This window comes from Lissotriton helveticus, chromosome 3_1, assembly GCF_964261635.1.
Source record: "Lissotriton helveticus chromosome 3_1, aLisHel1.1, whole genome shotgun sequence".
NCBI classification, from domain to species: domain Eukaryota; kingdom Metazoa; phylum Chordata; class Amphibia; order Caudata; family Salamandridae; genus Lissotriton; species Lissotriton helveticus.
In genome coordinates, this window is record NC_136061.1 from 1,969,789,492 (window position 1) to 1,969,805,655 (window position 16,164).

Sequence of the window (16,164 nt, forward strand, 5' to 3'; positions counted from 1 at the left end):
TGATATTTCTGCCTTGTTGAAAAAAGTGAAAAGCCTAACAAATTACTTAACTGATTTAACAATCTTTATGGTGCATACTCTAACAGCAGGTACCTAACATTTTGAATATCCCCAAGTACCAGACTGTATCAGGAGAATCCTTCAGTAATGCTCCAGAAAACTGGGAATATGGATCTGTTTTGCTCTTCAGAGACTCCGTACAGCCCTGGTGATGACAGAGCAGAGAAAGATACAAATGCCACCCTATGCAGCTTGTATCTTTTTCGTTCTGTGCCCTCAGATGTTGACCATGGAGCAAATTGTCTGAGATCCTGAGCTGAATTTCTAACTTCAGACCATTATTAGATATAAAAGGGGCCACTCCACATAACGAGGAGGGTTGGGCAGTGAGCAATCTGAAGTTAGAGCATCCATCAGAAAGAGCATTACCAAAATTAAGTAGTTTGTTCTTCTGATGGGTATTTCTAACTACAGATTCCTCACTGTAGTATGTCCCAAAGGTGGATGGTTTAGGGAAAGAACTCTGACCAACAAGTCCTGCAGGACTGAGTAAGTTAAGTTACCTTCCCACTAGATCTGACTGTCAAGGCAGTAGTACTTTGTGTACGTATGCACCAAAACCCATGTTGCAAGTTGGCAGAAGACTAGAACGGTTACCCCTCTCGCTAATGCCATTGTAACTGCCTTGGTCTCTGTGCAATGGTCTCACAGGCCATCAGGGGGCTACATCTTTGGCCAGAGCATTGCAGATTTTAATGCAGAAGACTATCCACATTGATGGTGCTCTATTGCACTGCATTGCCTTTACCAGAAAACACCATAAAGAGCTGATCATCCACATTATTGTCCCTTGTGTGGTCAATGTAAAAGTTCACCATCCTGTTAGGGTGTAGACAATAGAGCCTCTCTTCCTCTTATGAGGGGTGAGGCATAGCAAAACACATGCAGCAGAGGATGCTTCAGTTCCACTGGAGAAAGCACCTGGATCCACTTTCAATGGCCAAGGCACTGGAGCAGGGGGGTAAAACGTCTAATATTCATGAGTCTTAAAACAGGTTGCAAGCCAGAATTCCCTTGGAAATCACTCTGGGTTCAAGCAAGACTCCAGTTCTTCTTCAGAAGGGCAGAGGGTAGTAGGCAGCAGGGCAGCACAGCAGAAAAGCAGCAGGTCTTCTAGAGCAGCAGTCCAGCAGAGTAGCAGTCCGTGTGTCAGCACAGCAGTCCTTCCTCCTGGCAGAATTCTTCACTCCTCCTGTAGCGTCTGATTTGGTGGGGTCAGAGACCCAGTACTTATACTCAGTTGTGCTTTTGAAGTGGAGGTGACTTCAAAGAGGGACTTTGAAATGCACAGAGGTCCTGCCTCCCAGCTCTGGCTCCAGACTCACTACAGGGTGGGGAGTATGCAGCCCTTTGCGTTGGAGCAGGACACTGCTTATTCACGTGCAAGTGTCTGCTCCTCCCTCCTATCTTGCCCAGGATGGCACATCCAAAGGGAACAATTGGATGAAATGCTAAACAATGCAAACATTCACCTCCGGTCACAAAGATCTAGGTTTAATCCATCGTTCTTTTGCCTGCCATGCCACCCCGGCTTGGACCCAGCCATATGCATATCAGTCTTGATCCTTTGCCTCATGTGAACAGTCCAGTCCAAACTGCCAAGTCAGGTCCTCACTGGACCAGTCATTATGGGACTGGTTTCGGGGCTTCACCCCTCATCAGCTAGGCTAGCTTGAATCCATTGGCACAGTGACCACTGGTCCCATGTCTGGGCATACCCTTCTCACTTAAGGCAACAAATGCAAAAGGAACAATTAATGGATGGAATGCTGAACAATGCAAACATTCACCGCAAGTCATAAAGATCTAGGTTTAATCCATTGTTCTTTTGCTCACCACTTCACCCCAGTTTGGAGTCAGCCATTTGCAAATCAGTCTTGACAATTTGCCTCATGGGTACAGTCCAGCCCAAACCGCCAAGCCAGGTCCTCCCTGGACAGGACACAAGCATCCTGGGACTGGTTTCTGGGTATCACCCCATATCAGCCAGGGTAGCTTGATTACAGTGGCGCAGTGAGCACGGGACCCACGCAAGGGCATACCCTTTCCACTTTGGACGACAACTGCAACAGGAACAATTGATGGACGGAATGCTGGACAATGCAAACATTCACCCCCAGTCACAAAGATCTGCATTTAATCCGTCGTTCTTTTGCTCACCATGCCAACCGAGTTTGGACCCAGCCATATGCAAATCAGTCTTGACCCTGTGCCTCATAGGAACAGTCTGGCCCGAGCTGCCAAGCCAGGTCCTCTCTGGACTGGAAAGAAGCATCCTGGGACCTGTTTTGGGGCATCACCCTTCATCAGCAAGGCTAGCTTGAATCCAGTGGCGCAGTGAGCACGGGACCCACGTCTGGGCATACCCTTCCCACTTAGGGCAAAAAATGCAAAAGAAACAATTGATGGACGGAATGCTGAACAATGCAAAGATTCACCCCCAGTTACAAAGATGGCACATTAGCATGTGGATGGCCACTCAGTCACACCTAACCTTCCTTTATTTGTGGCTGTCTAGAGGGAATGCAAAAAGCCAAGCTCTCACCCACCCACCCCAGACGTGTATTGGAGACAGGCTGCAGGAACACAGAACTAAGAATAGAGAAATGCCATCTTTCTAAAAGTGGCATTTCGAAGATACTAATGATAAATTCAACTTTGCCTGCAAAGAGGATTTATCATTACCATTCCAATGATATGAAACATGACAGAACTACTCTGGCTCAATCAGGAATAACAGCTTATACGTGTAATAAGGAAATCCCAGTGTTAGTGAAAAATTAATTTTGGTGTTTTTCACTACCAGGACATTCAAAACTTAACAGCACATGTCCTACATTTTAATTACTAAGTACCCTGTCCTATGGGCTACCTAGGGCCTACCATTGGGATGACATATGTAATAATAGCAGAGTTTAAAGCTTGGTAAGGGGTTTTAAATGCCAAGTCAACATTACAGGGAAATTATACATCCAGGCTCAGCAGTGATAGGCCTCAGACATGTTCAAAGTGCTACTTGTGTGGGTGGCACAATCAGTGCTGCAGGCCCACTAGTAGCATTTAATTCATAGGCCCAGGGCACAGCTTGTGCACTCTTTTAGGGACCTTTAGATAAATTAAATATACCAATTGTGTATAAGTCAATCAAACCATGTTTTTGCGGGAAGTACATGCACTGTAGCACTTGTTGGTAGTGGTAAAGTGCTCAAAGCTGTAAGGCCAAAAAAAGAAATCAGCAAAAAGGTGAGGACACCAGGCTAAAAATTTGGAGGAAGACCACTCTAAAGCTGTCAGGTTTAACAGGTGTTTTTTTCCCCTATATGTCACCACCCGGTTTTTCATGAATATACTAATGATCCCCGTAACATGGGTGAAAACTGCCAGGGTGTATGGCGGTCATTTTTTTTTGTTTTTTTAAAACAAACTCCCATTTTGCACTTTCTCTACGGGCCAATTGGTGATACCATGTACCCAAAGCTCAAGACACGGAAGAAAATCTTAATATTATTTAGCTTCTAAAATCTGTAACTATTCCCTTCTGGCTTCATTTTAAGAGGACTAATCTGAATTTTAAAATGGCATTGAAGATCTGGATATTCTAAGCTGCAGTATTTCAGTAATTTCTTCAGTTTAGCGCTGGGAAACCCAATTTGGTAGCTGTGTGCACTTCTGAAATCTCCATTCATTTATAATGAAGGGGGAGCAACCTATTCTCTTTGTCATCATTATCGTTTTAAGGGCAGTAGGGGCTTCTACCGGACATGGGTGGTTGGGCGCGGTGGCCTGAAGGTCAGAATGAAAAATTAAAAATAAAAGCACACTTACCAGGAAACTGCTTAAAGGATATCAGGGGCCTGTTGCACAGGTTGAAACCAAAGTTGAGACCAAAAAACATGAATCCTATGGTGGTACCAGCATCTGGATAGAGATACTGAATCAGGCTCTAGCTGTAGATTCTGGATTGAGCCGACAGTGGTTTGGGGTCAGAGATTGTGTTGGGATTGGCTAACCGAACAGCACCGGTAGAGTCAGCATTGGCACCGGTATGGAAGGAATGGTCATAGATTTTGACATTGGCATAGAAGTCAGTACAGGAGTTCGTATGGGTCCTGAAGCGGGCCCTGGTGATGGTAGACCTGCAATCAGAAGTCCATCCTAAGACCCCTGTGTGTCTTTGTAGACCAACGGCATGTCAAAAAGACGGCAAAAGCACATCAAAGATATTCAGTATAGCCTTTTTGAAGGCCAATATCTGGCCATGTGCCAGTGAATTTGGCACATGGGGAATATGGGGGCACAGTAGGATCAATTGCAGGATCAGTTCTGGTAGAGGAGACCGGCAAGTGGAGTGATCTGTATCCTCACGTCTTCTTGATAGAATTTAAGTGGTGGGATATGAGCGGAGTCCCAGTTGGCTTTCTTGCGCTTGTGTTTAGACTTTAATTTGGACTTGCTGTAAGACTTTGACAGGGAAGTGGATTTTTCACAGGAGAACACTAGAGACTGAGACTGCTGTCGGGCCCAGGACTTGGAGTGGGAATGTGCTTAGACCACAACCTCTTCTTGTGGTCAGTGACGTAGAGTTTCCTGTCACAGTCCTGAATCATCTTGGGATGCTTGAGGGCACACTTATTGCACAATTTAAAGTTGTGCTGTACCCCAAGCATCAGGGCCACACCATATGTGGATCTGTGACCAACATCTGCATCCTGCAGTCCCAGCACGGTTTGAATCCTGTAATTTTCGGTTTGCCATTGTTCCCTAGCACCCTACAAATTGTTTTGATGTTGTTAAAAAACTTTCAAAGTAAGGAGTGCGGATTCACTCCTCATCGCAGAAAGAAGAATACTGAGAGTGTGTAAAGGTAGTGCCTATAAGAGGCTCCATATTGGTACGCATGAGTATTGCTGAGGGATTCTCAGGATTTGGTCTGGCACTGGTAATAGTTGGAATATTCTAAAGATGAATAATCTGTGGTTAGAAATATTAATCAGAAATATAATACTTGTTCATTGCTTACTTTGGACTCCATGGACCGTAGGGAAAAGGCAATTGTATAGGACAGCCATTTTATAGATTTGTGCACCTAATGGCACCCTATGTGCAGAATTCACATTGTATGACCCTCCATCAAGTTTATGTTCTGTGTGCTGGTCCATATGGATGGATGGATAACACATACGTCCCCTTATAGAGTACATAACACGTTCTCCTGCACCCAAATAGGGGAACAAGGAAAATGCAGATGATGGGAGAGGTAGAAAGAGTAAGAAATTCAGGTATGAAAAACAATGTAATCACAAACTCAAATTTCCCCCCTATCCCTCTGGCATATATGGAACCAAGAAACACTCTGCCTCCTCAGTAAGTAGACTTTCATGTAGCAAAACAACCGATCCGCAGGCACTCCAACCCATATGACCTAACATTCATAAAGTCTTGTGCAGAACACGGTTGGTAGAACACAAACGTTTTTCTCAAGGTGACGACAATGAATATGGAGAGGAACTGGGAAAGAAGCAATGTGATGACTCCAGTCCTGCAGCCAGCATCTCTTTTTTGAAGATCTGAGGTTGTTCACTCTCTCGCCTCTTGTTTGTTTGACTCAGGTTTGGGAAAATGTGGATCCTGCTGCAGCAAAAATCAAAGCCGTCAGCTTGGACACTGCTGTTTTCAGTGCCTCACTCTGCAAAATGGTTCTCAATATCCAAAACTATCGTCTCTGGGCTCTTATTGACTTGTTCTTTTTAGGAAACTGGAAAAATCTGTGAAGGTCCAAACACACATTGGGGTCCTTCAGAAAATGTCTCGATAGGAAATATGATCCTCACTCCCCCAAACTGTGGCACCTCCAGAATCTTCATTATATCCACTATGTGTTCAATGTCAACACAGGGGCAATTGGGCAGTTCTTTAAAGACTCAGAAAGGAAAGCGTTGTCCCCTTTTAAACAATAGGTCCCCAAATACAATTTTCTCAAGCCAAGACCCTGTAGCTGCCTCTTTGTTTGCATCACCTACATTTTTACTTTTTACAATAAAGTCTCAACCTGTGGGAAATTATGGTCAATGCCTCATTTAGTTGCTGCCCAACCCTTTACTGTGCCATGTTGGACAGATTCTCCGTGTGCCTGGGTGGCCAGACTAAGATACCTCATGTACTCATACCGTAAGATTCCTGCAGCCGCCTTCCGAAGTGGGTCAAAAAAGACTCTTCTCTAGAACTACTTTACATTTTATAGCCTTAAGGATATGTTGGACTTGTAAGACTCACAACCAAACAGTTTATGACAGGGCAAGAACAGCACAGGACTACAAGGCACCCCAACAATATTCACAAAATAATTGACTTAGGTCAAATTATGAGGGTGCTAAAGAGCTTCCAGCCCAGCACCACATTCTTGGGCCATGCTCAGCTTCTCTCCTTGGATTGCGTTAATGCCACACACAGCAAACTTCCAACCATAAATAAGTCACAGGACTAGTACACAGCTGGGGTCTCCTAGGGTCTTTCCAAGCGAATTATTCCAACGCCGAATGGGCTGATGTGGGAGGCTCAAAGCGGGCAGTGACTTTGGGAATAAGCAGCTGTTGCAGCACAGCTCGGTCCCTGCTAAAATGAAGTGCATTGTGAGCTGAACAGCATAAAACTGTGGCCAAATGATTTAGTTGGATTTAATGTAAAGTAAAGGTTGTCTACAAGGGATTTTGTTTGTTAGTCAATTTTGTAATTGTTTTGGTCTAAATCAAAGTGTTTGTCATGTGATCAAACAGCAAAGTGTCCACAAGACTACAGCAATAAATGTAAATGATGGGTCAAAGTAATGGAAAGAATAAGCACACTGGAAATCCTATATTATATGAAAATATATTCTGTATTTGGTTTGTCAAAAGTTGATTCAAGGGGATACATGGAATCAAAACATAAGCAACAGCTGTCAGATGTATAAATAAATTCAACAAATCAAATCACAACAAAACATCAGCTCCAAAATATTTGCTTGAGCGACTCAGTGGCAAAGGTTGAGAGATGTCACTCTTAAGGACAAAAATTCCTTAGGAGATGATGTGAAGGTCGACGTTTCGGTCTTTGAGGCAGTAGTCTATAAGACCATCATCAGGACAAGTAGGAATTGCAGAGGGAGCCCCTTAAGTAATTCAATAGAGGCAGTGCTGCTGAGTTGAAAAGAACATTTAAAAGCAAGTCACATGACCGCAGAGTCTTTCGATGTCTCCAGAAAGACTTGGTAATAATTAAAATCACAAACTCAATCAATAATGAGGAATATCTTTGTATGGTAACGAACTGTCCGAATTATTTGACAGATAGCTGAAGCACGGGTCACGGTCCAGTAAACAACGTGGTTTCAGGAGTAGTAGACAACCTTTACTTTACATTATTGACTGCCCAAGCCTAGAAGGGTTTATTGGGTCACCCAGATCTTTTAATTAGTTGGATTTAGGCACTTTTGTCAGGCTCTGCCTTCTACCTTGATAGGACTTTGAAAGGTACTAAGTGCATTAGCATTCCTACTGGCAGCAGGGTAGACATATATCTGGATTTAATGTGATAAAGTATGCAGCCTTAGCACATTAAAGCGAGCCACATGGAAGAGAGCCAGCATTAGCAGATGGAACGGGCTGAGGTTGTAAGTTGTCCCTTGTGCAATTTTATGCAATGACTTGAGTTGAAACGGAAGTATACAACTGAATTACCAATAGTACTAGGTGAGAGATGAATCCTCCACTGGGCTGGGCCAAGACACAATGGACAAAGTCTCAAGCCAATTGCTGAAATAGCTGGCTGAAAAAAGCCAGAGCTTGAAACATAATTTCCAGAATTCACTCTCTGTATGTAAGCAATAGGTCTGTTTCACAGTCAAAACTCACATCTGAAATGTGAAATTATCATTTTTTTTAACAAACCTGCTCAATACTCTGGTGTATTTCTCAACTGTACAAATCTAAACCCTGGTATGCTAACCAAGTAAATGTGGCCCTGAATGGCAAGAGTTTGGCAATTCTAAACATATGTGAGTTTTCTTTAGGAATGCAGTATGTACAATCATTAATGTAATATTAGTGCACATCACTAAATTGTGGTAGAATAACTGTTATGGTGCACTGTTCATTTGATGACAGATATCTAACTCAGGACTATAAACAATTAAATTTGGGCCCAATGTATGAAATAAGGATTCTCAAAAAGTGGTCACAAACTGTGCACTATTTTTTTGCAAATGGAGAAGAATCCTGCAAGCCAATCCATTTACCAATGGGTCAACTCATAAAATTCAGAATTGTTGTGGGTTACAATATGACCTACCTCGCCAATATTCACAAAGTAGGTTGCAAATTGCAACTTACTATGATTGGATGACATAGCAGGGATGGTGGCCTGCTGGGGTCAGCAGACCTCTATGCCATCACAGTGATGGTGGCCTGCTGGGATCAACAGACTACTATGTCTGTAATCGCATGTAAATAGAGTAAACGTTCTTTCAATGCACCCTGTTTTCCTTAAAGGAAATGATGGTCTACTTAAAAAGCAAAGTTTTTTAAACTCTGTTTGAGAGTTGACAGTGGGCCTCTGGACCACTACTACTCTCCTAAAAAGGTTTTTACATTCACATGCAATTCACATGCAATACTGTCAGGAAGAAGTACAGTACCTAGGTCAGCTGATTTCAGCATCAGGGAGAAGAGTTACACCAGGAAGAGTAGAGGTAATAAGGAACATTACAGAACATTACAGGAATGTTTTCATTCTCCAGATTTTCTCATGCAGGAACATATTTCTTGAAGGTTTGACTCATATCTGTGTTCCTGAGGGTGGGGGTGCCAGTTGTTTGTGGTTTTGTAATGGGTTGAGCAGGGATCGTATAATGTGATCTGTTCTAAACCACATAGGCAGTTGAAGGTGGCCCTTAAATCTGTTCCAAAAAATAGGGGCATTATTAAACGTAAAGTATACGAAGCCACTTTGATGGCTAGGAAGACTGCACTGAGAAATTAGGTTTGGTCCGATTTGTTGGCTGCTAGGAGTGTGAACAACGTCAGGTGATTTTGGGAGGTCGTGAACCTCTCGCTTTTTTGCTGATGGGCTATCCTCCAAGGTAGATAGTTTATAGTTTAAAAACAGAGAGGGCCGTTCACTTCTCGCTCATTTTTTATTCTTTGAATAATGTTGATAATTATCAGGATATTGGGATCCCCTCCGGACAGAGCTGTGTTCAATGCTCTGGAGGTAGCTGGGTTTACTCTGTTCCGCATTCTTTGAACGTTAGACGCCAGGTCACCTATGGTGAAAACATTACTAAAATAAAAACAATCTGGATCCTGCTGACTTGGGAAACTACTCCCCTATCTCTCTTCTGCCAGGAATAGGCAAGATCTCAGAGAAATACGTAAATCGTACCCTCCCCAATTTCCTTGAGTCTTATGACCTGCTTCACCCCTCACAAACAGGTTTCCGCCCGCGACACAGCACTGAAACTGCTCTGTTAGCAGTGGTGGAAGAAAGCAGAAAGATCCTAGATTCAGGAGGGTCCTCAGCCATTATACTCCTCAACCTGAGTGCAGGGTTTGCCACGGTGAACCATGGCATCCTGGTTCACCGTCTCAGGAACATAGGAGTAACTGGCACTTTGCTGCAATGGCTGTGTTCCTTCTTGGAGGGAAGATTTTTCAGGTATTCGAGGATGACACGGCCTCTAAACCTATTTCTTTACTGTGTTGAGTCCCTCAGGGCTCGTCGCTTAGCCCGGCTTAATGTGTTTATGGACCCGTTGGAGGCTATTGTAGCCCCCTTCGGGATTCGCATGGTGACCTACTTCGATGATACTCAATTGGTGGTAGTGCTAAACTAAGCAGATCAGAGGGCGAATGGCCTCCACTCTTGTCTCGCGGAAATATCTAACTGGTTGGATGCATCACACCTTAAGCTTAATGGGGGAAAAACAGAGCTCATGATATTGGGCAATTCCCTAAGCTTTAAATTCAGCACCACGTGGCCAGCTTGTATGGGCCCCATACCGGTCCCTAAGACCAAGATCAAGAGCACAGGCATTTGGTTAGATCAGTACTTGACCTTCATGGCGCAGGCCAGGAAGACGGCAGCTATCTGCTATGGACTGCTCAGAATGGCCCGTAAAGTGCTCCCTCTCCTCCCCTTCCAAGCCTAAAAAATATTAGTCCAATCGCTCATACTCTCCAGAATAGACTATGGCAACTCCTTGTATCTGGGCGATCCAAGTGCAGTAGTCATGAAACTCCAGACCGTACAAAACTGTGCAGCTATATTGTTGATGGGAGTTTCTAATTGTCACTTGACTAAACCTACACTTCATTCCCTTCACTGGTTACCGGTGCAGGAACGAATCAGATTTAAGGCTTTGTGCATTGCCCATAAATCCATGCAAGGGGCCGCTAATAAATTCGGCCATGATTCGTCCCTATTATGCCAATAGGAAACTACGCTCGGACGAGCTGCATCTGGCTGAAGTCCCCAGGATTAAGAAGGCCAGAAGCTGTGGACGGCTATTCTTCTATAAGGCTGCTAAACTCTGAAGCTCCCTGCCGCTGTATCTTCGCAGGGAACCCAGTCATCTTGTCTTTTGAAAACAACTAAAGACACTTCTGTTCCCCTAAGTTCCACCTCCCCTCTCGTGTTCGGTCCAGCGCTGGGATGCTCCCGGGTAGCCATGCGCTATATAAATGTATTTTTCATTTCATTCATTTCATGCATGACCAGTACACATTGAAGAAAACAACATTGTAAAGCACAGCTCGATTGTTGGTGCTAGATATTGTGGGCTATTAAACAAACACTCGGTGACAGGAAGAGGCTGACTGACATAATGGTATATTATTTTTTAGACATTGCCTTCTGCGCAAGATGTTACAGGTGAACACCTTGTAATACATTTCTCCTTTTACCCCCGCTTGTATTCACTATTTTCTAACTACAAAATCCATTTATTTAGGAAAACCTTGACCATGCTACACAAATTACATCTTGATGAATTCAAAATGTGTCTACTTTTCAGCAATCTGCAGCTTTCCGAGTTCTCTGATGGATTTCATACCTGTTACCCCCACAAACAGCAAGCAAATATAAAGTACAAAAACCTCGTATTCTGAGAGGCAGGAGCCGGGTGTGTGCCTCAGCATGGAGCCTGGAGCACTATGAAGAACCTACAAACAGCTTCTGGCACCGTGCTGAGCATTGTGCTGAGCAAAGACACACAGCTCATTCCTCTCATAATGCTTCTCATGGAGAAGGAGCTGTGTAAAACGAACCAAGGAGTGGGAATTGGAAAGGGAGGGACTAGAAATGATTCTAGTCCCTCCTCATCCAATTCCCAAATCATGGTTAATTTAGCTCTATTGGTGGAGTGGCAGGGTTGGTGGATAGGAGAAGGGCTCTTCCTAATATCCTTCCTTTTCCAATGTGTATCAAGCCAGTGGGCAAGTGTTGGTTAGAGCTGAGGCCTGTTCTGTCTGGATCGGGCGAACGTCCTCCCAATATCCCACCTCTAATTGGAGATTGTTTTCCACTGTGGGTGACAACAATATGGAGAAAAAAAAGGGAGGAATCTGTGTTAAATACTGACATATATCGGTCATAAGGGCAGCCTGGGAACACCCTTTCATGACAGCGAAGGGATTAAAGTATTGTCACTTTGTCACAAAAGTTAATCAACCTCTTAAATGCAGAAGAGATAGATGTGACTTTACAATAAGTAAACCAACTTATAGAAGACCAGTTTACATTTTTCTTTGAGAAATAATTTCTTTGTTGCACATTGCTCACACAATCAAGAGGCCACTTCAGAGTACTAAATAAAACAGTATGTAAACACAAACTGCAGAAATGGGTGTAAAGCTGCACTCCTGCCCCTTGGTGCACTCTCTTTAATGTATCACAAATAAATAGATTTGACGTCATACATCAATCACTTTTAAAAGCCTAATATTCAAAGTATGATTACCCAATTGTCCACAGCTTACTTAAGCAAATATTTGCATGTCTTAATGTCTGTTTTATTGCATGGTAAATATGACTGAATATTTCTACATACATGCATATTTTTTAATGTAGACTCGTGCACCACTTCAATAACTGCTGCTTTGCAGTGACAGATAAGAATGCGCGGTTCATATATGAACAGGTATTTTTTTTTCCTTTTTATTTGAAAAAATATAAACAAGCAAGGCAGAAAAAATGTCATACAAAGTACCAGTTCAAACGAGGAAGGAAAAGACATCACGACAAAGTCAGCAATCAATATAAGGAGAGGGAGGGGGGGGGGGGGACATGGGCCGACTCAATACACATATAATGAAATAGCCAGAATGTGGGGTCAGGGGGAGAGTGGGACATCAGTGTTATCTACTACAGGTGATGTACATATATCCCCACGATAACTATTCCAAGGTCCCCACACTCTACACCATTTCCGGGGACGGCCCCGGGCCAAATACACAGTTTTTTCCCTGAACATACACCAGTCCATGTTTTCCTTCCATACTTCGACTGTAGGAGGCCTCGGGGACCCCCACAACTGAGCAATATCTCGCTTGGCAATCATGGCCCCCAGGGTCGCCCACTGAGTCTGGGCTGTATTATAATCAGTGGGTTCCCAGACATTTAACAAGCAGCGCCTGGCTTCCGGCAAGAGAGCAACACCCGTCACTTCCTTCATTACCTCATGCATCCTGTTCCAGAAAGCAGCAACTTCAGGACATTCCCAAATAATCTGGAGAAATGTCCCCACCTGTCCACACCCCCGCTTACATAGGCCCTCCTCAGAAAAGCCAATTCGAACCAAACGGGGGCCCTTGACGTATATCCTGTGGAGGATCTGAAGTTGTACCAGTCGGAGTCAAGCTGGAATCGCGACCTCCTTGGGAGAGGAGATCGCAGACTGCCAATCCTCGTCCTCTAACTCGAGACCGTCACAGGTCCACAAGTCCCGAAGATGTAGTAGGAGGTCCGACCTATCGTTAATTAATTTTTTGTAGACAAGGGAGATAGTACTATCAGGCACATGACCATCCAACAATCTATCTTCTAGCGGGGACGATTCCGGAATTACACCCCCCACTGGGAAAACTGACATCAAGGCATGGCGAACTTGAACATAGCGGAAGTACTCTGTGTCACCCAATTCAAACTCCGTCTTTAACATCTCAAACGTTTTCACCTGACCCTTGACCCAGAGGTCTCCCACCTTACTAATACCAATGAGGTCCCACTTATCGAAACCCTTGGTCTTCCGCAATTTACCAAGCTTATCCGAGCCGAAAAGCGTGGTCTTTCCATCCCATAGAACTAGTTGCGTTCTGCCACATACGTACTGCCGTCTTCGTAGGCCACGACAAAGCCTTAACAACCGATTTTGAATACAGCACCCTATAGTAATTACCCCCAGGCAACAGCCATCTATCCATAGCAAAAGCAGGGTTCAATTCGGGACCATACATACCATGATTAATGGCACCCAATTGAGACGCCCAATAATAACGTTTGATGTCAGGGAGAGCAATACCCCCGTCATACCACGGGAGTGTCAGTTTGGCAAGTGCAATACGGGGTCTACCGTCCCATATCAACTTCCTCTGAAGACCCTCAACTGTACTGAAATAGCTAGCAGGAACTATGTCAAGAGTGTTCTGGAGAGCATAAAGAAAACGAGGCAGAGACATCATTTTAAAGAGGGCCGCACGACCAAGCGGCGAAAGCGGAAGCTTACGCCAACCCCCGACGTCCTGCTTCAATCTAGTCAAGGGCGGGAGAGGATTCTGTTCATATCGAGTTGCGGGGTCCAATGAAACATAGATACCAAGGTATTTAAACCCCGATTGTGTCACCTGAATGGGACAGTTACGTGGCAAAAGAGGGACGTCACCAGAACGTATAGGTAGGATTTCGTCCAATTAATAATCAGGCCCGAGTTTCTACCAAAAGAGGTCAAAACATCACACAAAACCATCAATGACTTCCGGGGTCAGATATAGTAAAATGTCATCTGCATAAAGCGAGATGCGATCTTCAAACTCAGAGGACCACTGAATACCCTTCATCGAGGGCTCCCACCGGATCCACGCAGCGAGGGGCTCGAGAGCTAAGGCAAACAGGAGCGGCGACAAAGAACAACCCTGACGAGTACCTCTCTCAAGACTAAATAGAATAGAGACACGACCATTCACAACAATTTGCGCAAGTGGGTCTTCATAGAGAAGCCGCACCCAGCCAATAAAACCGGGTCCAAACCCAAACTTAGCCAACGCGTCCCATAAATATGGCCATTCCACGGTATGGAAAGCCATCATGGCATCCAACGACGCCAAGATGGCTGGCTCACGCAACGTCGCAGCCCTCGCGAGAACGCCGTGTAGGCGCCTAAGATTCAGGGCAGTGTTTCTATGCGGGATGAAACCGGATTGATCCGGATGTATCAACCCGCTAATAACGGTGATCAATCGGTTAGCCAGTAATTTTGCGAGGATCTTAGGTTCGGCATTCAAAAGAGATATCGGCCGGTACGATGCACACCTATCTCTTGGTTTCCCTTATGAATCACCATAATGGTAGCAAGACGCTGATCACGGGGGAGAGAACTACACTCACGTGCCTCCAAAAACATATCCCTTAAATAGGGAGCCATCCTGTCAGGCCGCAACTTGTAAAGTTCAATAGGCAGACCGTTGGGACCCATAGCTTTCCCTGAACGCAGGGAGCGACTCGCAAGAGCCACCTCATCCGCGGTTATTACAGCGTCCATTTGTTCCCTGTCAACATCAGAAAGACGCGGTGAAGCAATATCACGCAACAATAGGTGTGAGTCCTCCTCCGGCCTATCCGACACGGAGGAGTACACTGTCTGGAAGTAATCTGCAAAACATTGAACAATCTCTTCAGTGTCGGTGACCCGGGCACCACTCGCCGTCTTGATCACAGGCACCACACGACTAGCTCTATCGTTCTTATCCAGCCACGCTATCAGTATGCCCGTTTTATCTCCCACATCATATAGACGTCCCTGTTGTTCTCTACTCATGGCCTTAGCTGAGTCAGTAACCAACGCCCTGTATTCCAACTGTTTTAGTCGCAGAATATGTGTCTTAGCACGGGTAACCTCCTGCTCCAGGCCAAGCTCTAAGTCCGCTATCTCCGTCTCGTTCTTAACCACCTCCTCATCCCTCCGTTTCTTAACGCCCGCGATTAATGACAGGGCCTGGCCCCTAAGGACAGCCTTGAAAGCCTCCCAGAGCGACACCGCAGACGAAACAGAACACTCGTTTTCCAGAAAATATTGGTCAAGAGATTTTACCAGGTCAGCACGAGTTTTAGGGTTCTGGAAATACCAGGGATTAATCGGGGCTACCCGCCCCTCAGTCCCGGAATCCAACTCCATTCGAAGCCATAGCGGGGAGTGATCGGAAATTCCCCGAGCCAAATGCTTAACCTCAGTAATAGAAAGTGCCTGTGCAGCAGGCACCAAAACATAGTCAATCCGTGAAAGGCTACCGTGAGCGCCCGAATAAAACGTGTACTGCCGCTGAGCGGGGTGTAACAATCTCCAGCAATCTACCAGGCCCAGAGTGTCAATGAAACCGTTGAGCCAATTCTGTGCCCCCTTAAGATCCCTAGGTGGATGTCGATCAACCATACCAGAAACCACAGCGTTACAGTCGCCACCTAATAGCAGTGACCCCTCGGGGAGAGCGAGGATAACCCGTCCCAAGTCCGCAAAAGTAGTTGATTGCAGGCCAGGGGGGACATACACAGAAACCAGGGAAAGGGTCCAGCCCTCCCACCTACCCGACATAGCGCCCTCTGTCATCGAGGACAGTGGCGTCAATCTCCAGCGGGAGAGAATTCTTAACAAGGATACCAAACCCCCTTGAACCAGAGGAAAACCCAGCATGGGCGACCAAACGATACCCCTTCCTATTCATGGCATGACAAGTATTACCTATCAAGTGCGTCTCCTGAAGAAGGACCACATCAGGGGAGAGACGTTTCAACAACTGCAGTACCACCCCATGTTTTATCCTATCCCCCAACCCATTCACATTCCAGCTCATCAGTTTCAAC

The 16,164-nt window shown here is 45.0% G+C and overlaps 1 protein-coding gene across 3 annotated transcripts in view; it reads right to left on the bottom strand.

Annotated features, from left to right (window-relative positions):
* ANKDD1A (ankyrin repeat and death domain containing 1A) overlaps nt 1-16,164 on the bottom strand; it is a 335,216-nt gene that overhangs the window by 79,577 nt on the left and 239,475 nt on the right. The window lies entirely within an intron of this gene.